Source organism: Aedes albopictus, chromosome 1 (assembly GCF_035046485.1).
Source record: "Aedes albopictus strain Foshan chromosome 1, AalbF5, whole genome shotgun sequence".
Lineage (NCBI taxonomy): Eukaryota > Metazoa > Arthropoda > Insecta > Diptera > Culicidae > Aedes > Aedes albopictus.
In genome coordinates this window covers 197,982,460-197,990,669 of record NC_085136.1, presented here as the reverse complement: position 1 = coordinate 197,990,669, position 8,210 = coordinate 197,982,460, and positions in this window count along the sequence as shown.

Sequence of the window (8,210 nt, the reverse complement as noted above, 5' to 3'; positions counted from 1 at the left end):
CAGTTTTGTGAGTGATGTTGTGAAGAATAGTTGTGTTGTAGTTGTCTGAATAAAATTTAAAAAAAGGAAATCAAAATGGAACATGAAAAAAAGTGTGTGATTAAATTTAAACGAAGAAATTCTACACGCACCACTTCCGAAGTTAGGTCCAACGCACGGATTTGGAGAAAAATCTAACTTCGCTAGTCGAAAATTCCGGGATTCAACTGCACGGACAATACGTTTGGCTGATACGCAGCATTTTGGAATACAGCGTAATTGAGTCCATATCACGCTACACACACCAATCGGATTGAACGTGTCCAGAAGGTGTTTGTCAGATTTGCACTTCGAAGACTACCGTGGAGAGACAGGATGAACCTTCCGCCATACGGAAATCACTGTGCACTAATCAACCTTCCGACGTTGGCAACAAGGAGAACGTATCTACAGAAACTCTTTGTTTTCGACCTGCTAGAAAACAACATTGGCTGTGCCGAGCTTCTAGCAAAACTTCGCATCAATACTCCAGTGAGAAGAACGCGGCGTATTGTTTTCTTCAGGCGCGGAACGAATCGCACGCCATACGGCCAGCATAACCCGCTCGGTGTGTTCTGTCAGTCCTTTAATGTAGTGTATCATATGTATAATTTTTATTTGTCCAAACATGTGTTTGAGACCAGAATGAGTAATTAAGTCTGTACGATTCCATAATCGAAGACTGTAAATAAATAACATAAATAAATAAATAAATAAATAAAGGCCAGTACTGCACTCTAAAGATTAAGATGGCTTTAAACGTTCGGTAATTCGTAAAAAAGGTGTCGTATAAAAATTGTTCGTTGTTCGTAGAATGTGTTGGTAATTTTGAAAGTTATGTATCAAAGAGTTGAATAGAAATTTTCAAAAGAACTCGTTGATTTCGGAAAATCTATCAATGCAAGGACTAAAACCCATCAAAAATTATTCAACCTCGGTCTCAGTCAAGATAGTATGCGTCCATAATTTTAGTTCATTTCCCGACTAAAATGTGCGAAGCGAAACCCTCTAGCATTCAATAATTACTCCCCCGGGGCTGCTGACCTGGTTGGTTATCCATCGCACAGCGTCGAACATTCATGGCGTCACGACCGCCTCGCAAAACGCGACCACAAGAGGTTTTCAATTTTCTCGCGCTGTCGTGGTGCCACTCGGCAATTGCAATTTGCGTAATTGAGTGTCAAAAGTGTTTGAAACAATTTAAATCTCGGCTACCAGTTGAAAACATCCACGGTAGTGGGCAAACGGAGTGGAACATTTGAATAATTTTTAACAAATGTTCAATATTTTAGAATCATTATGGGGACTGTTACATGACTCATAAAATTTGATTTGATCTTTCTGCCATTATCTCTAATCGTTTGCTCAAGGCCGATAACTTCAACTTCCGGAATGAATTTTTGCGAGGCTCATTGTAGCTGAATATGCCGATGAACGGATGTGTGTCATTATTTCCGATCACCACTGCATAGGGTCACTCCCGCCATCGCAATGAACGGTATGCAAAGTGTGCGTGAAATTGCTGCAGTGGCGTTCCAGTTTTCCTTGTGATTCGTGACCGAATGACAACATCTTCCCATTCAATTCAGTCGGTAATAACATCGAAGCGTAATTCGGGCCATAGACTCTTGCTTCGATTACAGAGCAGTATTTGGGATATATTCAATCCCACATAACCCGGAGACCATCGTTGTGGTAATGGTATATGGTAATGATAAAGATGTGCACATTTTGAGGTTTTAATCAGGTTGCGCAGGCTGCATGAGAGAGTATGTTCATGAACTGTCGTTGAATCCGTAAAAAACTCGCTCAGGTAGGTTTTTTACGCATTCACCACCTGTTGCTTCGCGTTTCAGGCGGGATCAATTTTTTTTCTTGCATCGCTTTCCAAAGTTAATCCCTGATCTATGCAACTATCCTCCCTACTAACAAAACTTATTCGCGTGACATCTGTGGATGGCCCAACAGTATCTAAGACCTCCAGTAGTAACGGTTGCCGAACTAACATGCCTTCCCTTTCCCGGTTAACCGTAAGGACGTGGCCAGCGCCGTTATTGACCCAATAAAATTTGAGCTCCCGAAACGTGTACATTGAGGATGGTGTGCAGACCCCAAGCCGTAGAGCGTTGATTGTACATTATGGACCCGGTTGGCACGAATGTGAACGCCCGTAATGATCTCGCGATCCCAGCCCAGCTTCATGCTACTATTTTTCAGAACCGGGTCCGGCAAACTGTTGGTGCACAATCTTGGCAGCTTTGGTGTGATGATCGAGGTAGGTTGTGTGGGAGCGCGATGTTAATTTGCATCAAGCCCACGCACAAGGTGGGGGGCTGAGGCGTTGAGTGTTACCAACCCCCCTCCCCCCCTAACGACGCTCCATACACTAGGCGCCCCTTCGCTTTGCTAAAATTGGAAAAAACCTCCCTTGGCGCCACTTCTGTGCACGGGCCTGATTTGCATGCACATCCCTACCAGCAATACCAACAGAACGGCATAAAAGCCACCATCGGCTCTCATCGTCTCGGGGCACGATGCCGACAGAGCTTTGGCGCCGAGCCGACGCGCCTCTCCTCATAAGTGATCGACAGCGCGAAGGCATCGGACCATCCTCTAGGTTAGTCCCGTGTTTCTCCAGCGTGAATCATCGGACTAAACGGCGGATTTCCACAAGCTGATCCATCTAACTCTGAACAACATGCAACGACATGTTCGATCGTTTCCCCTACTGAATTGCACTTCCTGCAGCGATCCTCCACGTCTTCGTGCAATATGTACCGCCGATAGTTCTTCGTCGCAATCACCCGGTCCTGGATGGCTACCATGAATCCTTCTGTTTCCGAGAAGAGGACACCCGGACCAGCGTCAGCACGCGTTCTAATTCGCCTTATCGATGTGCTTGAACTCCATATGATGGGGATGCATCATATGCAACTCCTTCTGCTTCCACTTTACGATCATCTCGTCAGCGGTCTTGATTTTGCAGTTCAGCCCTCCTGCGCCTGATGCAGGGCACTGTAACCATGGTTAGCTTAACATACAGTGCGGTACATTTCATGACGGTTCTAGCTTTCTACGAAATTTTGCCCGCAACTGCTAGATCTGGGAGGGAAGACACATAGTGCCAGGATATTGGTGACGCCTCTTCCTCCTACTGCGCGTGGTAGGGTGACTCTCTCACTCTTACTGGTTGTTCTGACGCCTCGAGGTCAGTCTTGGTCCACTTTACCATCCCAAAGCTGTAGGTCAACAGGGGCACAGCAAACGTATTGATCGCCTTTATTTTGTTGCCGGTTGACAGAAAGCTCCTCAGAACACAGTTGGCACGATTCAAGAACTTGTCCTGCAGTTAATTCTTGAATCTCCTCCTGTTCGTTGACGCGGAAACAACTGGCGTACTCTATTTGATGCCGGTAGATGAACTGACCGAAAATGTTCAATTCCAAACTCCATCCGGATGTAGTTGCTGAACACCATCACAAGCTGCAAGTTGCAGCCTCAGCACTGATTCCACAAACAGCTGCAGTTCGTTCATAAAGTTTATAAAGTTTATGAATGGTTTACTGGAACCATGCGCGTATTTCACAGGGCCGCATCCAGCACAAAAGAATGTGTGGGCCATTCTTGTACTTCTTCCCCCTCTTTTTAGTTGGTAGCCATAGTTGCACTGGTTGAGTGCTCTGCTGATGGGGTTCATCGCAAGGCAGAACCATAGCAGGCAAAGGCATCGCCGCCTTGAAATATCCCCTTTCTGATGCTGAGAGTTCTGGACCGCAAAACAGCTATTCCGTCGGAAATCTTTAGACCAAGCCCACTCGTGGGCTTAACACTACACACGCAACAGCACGTCGTTAACGATTTTTAATTTCGTTATCCACCCATTTTCGCACCGGTCGTTCGTTTCCATGTGAGTAAAATAATGATCGGTCGCCTTTCCGCACCGGTGGTCTCTATTCTATCCGTACCATCGGTTTTTTGCACTTCCGTAAATCATCGCAATATTTTGTTTATTTCTATGGTGTTATTGCAAATCTTATTCAGTATAATAATCTGTGCTCATGTTTTGAAAAAAAGGGGTTTTGGATAAGACTGAAAACTGTTAATATAAAAATTGAACTCAAATAAATAATTCCCTTGGAGATTTGTACCAGTTTTGGTGCGTTTCAAGATATCATTTTCTCAATAATGTATGATTGTATTTAATCCCGGAATTCAAGCAATCTTTTTTAAATTATATGTTTGTTGCTTACTGTATGACTAGTTGGTTGAATTTTTATCTAAAATGATATCCATCTCTTCGATATCCATGTTGCCTTTCTCGCAAGAAATTTATCTGAATTTGAGATTTTGAGCATCTTTTTTAATAATTAGGTTTATTGAATAATTACATTCCTTGCATTTCCAACATATTTATTACGTAGTTGTCTCCTTTACAACTTCGCGTAGGTCAAAATTCTTGAATCCTGGTCATAGTAGAAGTTGTCTTCTAACAGTCTGAGATAAGTTTGCGCAACCTTTTTTCATAACGTGTATTTTAACATTAGCTAATTCTATACTCAGTCACAACTTTTTAGTTACAAAGCATCAATCGGAAATCTTAATATATATTGCGATATTTTATATACTGGTATATGAATATTTTATTGGAAGCAGATTCTATGCGCTTGAAGTAGACTGCATATTTGTGAAAGTACATAATGAGTCCACTCTCTTTTTTAACACTTCATACAACATTTGTTGTATTTTAACATCCAACACTTGCTTTTAACGAGGAACCTATAATATGGCAGTCCTGCACACCGCCCATTTTAATTGATGAAACTTGGCAGCTCGACTTCAGTTTTTTTAGATTTTTATCGGTATGATTAAAGTTTGTTTTTCACAAAAAAAAAAAAAAAAAATAACTGTAGTGTTTTTATGATATCTGTATTGAGTTAGGTACAGTCAAAGCATCTTTGAAAAATCACAACTACTCAAATCTAATCTGCGTATGTATAGCAGCCAGTACGCGGAATCACCCTGGAAAGCAATCGTGTTACTTTTCTTGTCAATATTGATGGTTGCAGCATATCAGGACACATATATCAAAGCGGCCAGGTCTATTGCGTTGTATTTACGCGCAAAGTGTTCTTCGAAATACTTGAAGTACAGAATATTTTCTTTCGGCAAGGTACTTCTCGAATTTACAGGGGAGGAAGGATGCGTATACCAAACTATCCAGATTACATGTTGATGAATATGTTTTAAATATATAAGAATGTGTATAATAGAGCTATGAATAAAAAATGTGTAATATTGGAAAAATCTCCCCTATTGTTGGGTTGTTTTTATAGATCTAAATAATGTCGAACCTCCTATTCTGTATGATCGGTGTTATTCACATAGGGTTGTCGCACATTTTTTCTGCTTTCCCCTATTGTTTCTACAAGGGTGAAGTTACTCATTTCGCACACTTTCTTCCTAATGTCTCGTTTATTTAATTTATATTTTCAAATTTATATTTAATAAACCACCCACTGACGACCACTTTTTAAAAAAAAAAGCAATCAAACAAAAACTCCTTTGCCTTTTTCGAAATATACACGACAAAACGAAACGCGAAGCACAGCTCTTTCAAAACGGGGGATCTCAGCCCGGAAAGTGGAGAAAGAAAACCTTGTGGTCACTTATTACCGTCGAATGGTATCTTTTCGTTCGGGTTAGAAAATACGCACATCTTCTTACCGGAATCTGCGACGGATGACGATAATTTTGGAACTTGTCGGAACGAACTTCGCGAGTTATTTATTTGGACATTTTTCTAAATGTGCGAAACCAAACTTTACTTGCAGCGTAGAAACCCCGGCTCAAGCATGTACGTGTTAAAAAAGCAAAACTCACTGAATCACTATACATTTAAATATAAGTTTCGAAACGATCGGCTGAATCTAAAACTAAAAGTGCGATTATGAACAATCGTAACTATTTTAAGAGAAAATCAATACATTTTCGATATGCATGATCCTAAAATTGGCGAAGAAGGGAAAACTTCATTCAAAACATACTTAAGCAAAGCTTGTCAATTTAAACCTATTATTTTTCACAATTGTATGTCAGACAATTTGTTGTGTTATTCGTGTAACGATCTATTATATTATTTGGTGGAAAATTTCAAAGCAAGTAAAAATAAAAATTTTGAATATTTGATGCCAACTAAAATAAATTTCTACCTATACAAAACAAGAAAATCGTTCTGTAGAAACTATATACCGTCAAGGCGCCATTCACCGTGGGGTCTCCATTCACCGTGTGCCTTCGAATATTTTTTCATTATTTCCATATTATGATTGAATGATATGACAATTTCGCTTCAATTTCACCAATACAATGTTGTATTGGTGAAATTGAAGGGAAATTGTCATATCATTCAATCATAATATGGAAATAATGAAAAAATATTCGAAGGCACACGGTGAATGGAGCCCCCACGGTGAATGGCGCCTTGACGGTACCGGGCCACAAATCCATACTCATGTTCTTTCGTCTCCTCTTTACGCTACCCAGAGAGCTAAACGCGAGAGAGCGCACGAGCCTACGGATAGAGACCGTACTTTGCGTGTCTCTATATTCTAAGCCCTGCTACGAACCGTACGTAAACTTTTCGCTTTCGAGCCCTACTTAGCAGCGACCGGTGCGGTTCGTTTCTTTGTTCGGGGCTCTACTTACCGTTAAAACGCTTGATTGAGCCCATGAGTGGGCTTGGTCTTAGGGACGTGTTACACATCCCCATTCCGTGTTGCATCAGCTTGATGGCGTTCCCGTCTACCTTGAACAACTGCAGTATGTTAGGAAGGCATACGAGCGCGGTACTGAGATAATCGGACATCTTTGGATGTACGCCTTCTTGTAGTCGATGTACGCCATGCTCAGGTTCCTCTGATTTTTGGTGGCTTGAACCACAATGACTGCATCTACGTTGACCTGATCTTTGTAGCATTGCTTGTTGTGCCTCGGTTATCGTCGTGAGTTTTTTTTATAGCAAAAGTTGTGCACGAAATCGGGTCCTGGTGCTGCTCAATATATCTATGGTATACTGGGTGGTCTCGCAATCGTTTCGCAAGAGCACTCAATCACTGTACATGGGTGTCGAGGACCTCAGTAATGTTGACTTCTGTGAGATCTCAGAGTTCTGCGGATTTCACAATTTCAGCAACATAACAAACTAGCCTCCTTGATAGATTCCCTTGCTTGTATTGTGTTAATCGATCAATCTTGGCCCGCAATCTAGCGATCCGGTTCTTCGAACGTCGCGCCCACGCGTCGGGCCCATATAGCCGAGGCGGTAAACGCACGGGTATTCAGCATGACCATGCTGAGGGTGACGGGTTCGATTCCCGGTCGGTCCAGGATCTTTTCGTAAAGGAAATTTCCTTGACTTCCTTGGGCATAGAGTATCTTCGTGCGAGCCACACGCTATACACATGCAAAATGGTCATTGGCAGAGAAAGCTCTCAGTTAATAACTGTGGAAGTGCTCATAGAACACTAAGCTGAGAAGCAGGCTTTGTCCCAGTGAGGACGTTACGCCAAGAAGAGGAGGAGCCCACACGGGTTTTTGTATGCTGGGGTGCGTGCGGCCTTTGCCGTTTGAGGCGGGCGCTTCCGCAATCCCAGCGTCTTGACAACAGCCACCGCAGCTGAATACACAGTAAACTGCCGATCCTCGAGGTTCTGTACGGCCTCCAAATTCTGTGACAAAATATCGTGGTTTAGGAAACTTACTGCACCTCTTAGCCGATTGGAGTTCCGCAGCTTTGGCACTCCGAGCCGGGACATGGGGTCTGTCCCACGAAACTGCGTGTGAAGCACTAGTTCATCTCGTAGTTGCTGTCGTTGTATATCCGCAGTTGGTCCTGGAGCAGTGGGTGCAGTCGAATCACGACTATCGCTTGCAAGAGCGAACACGGCATGGATGTTTTCGAGCAGTTTGCTGATCTAGCTCGTTTATAATGGCCCGTTTACATATTTGCTAATTCTACGCGACAATTCATTTTCGAGCAGTATTGGTGTCAATTTAGCGCAATGTAAACACTTTTTAGCAGACAATAAATTTAGCATGACAAAATCAGAAGCTTCTGAATTCGGTGCTAAAAACAAGTGGACAATAATGAGGATATTAGATTGTCCGACACAATTAGCATCATGTAAACGGTC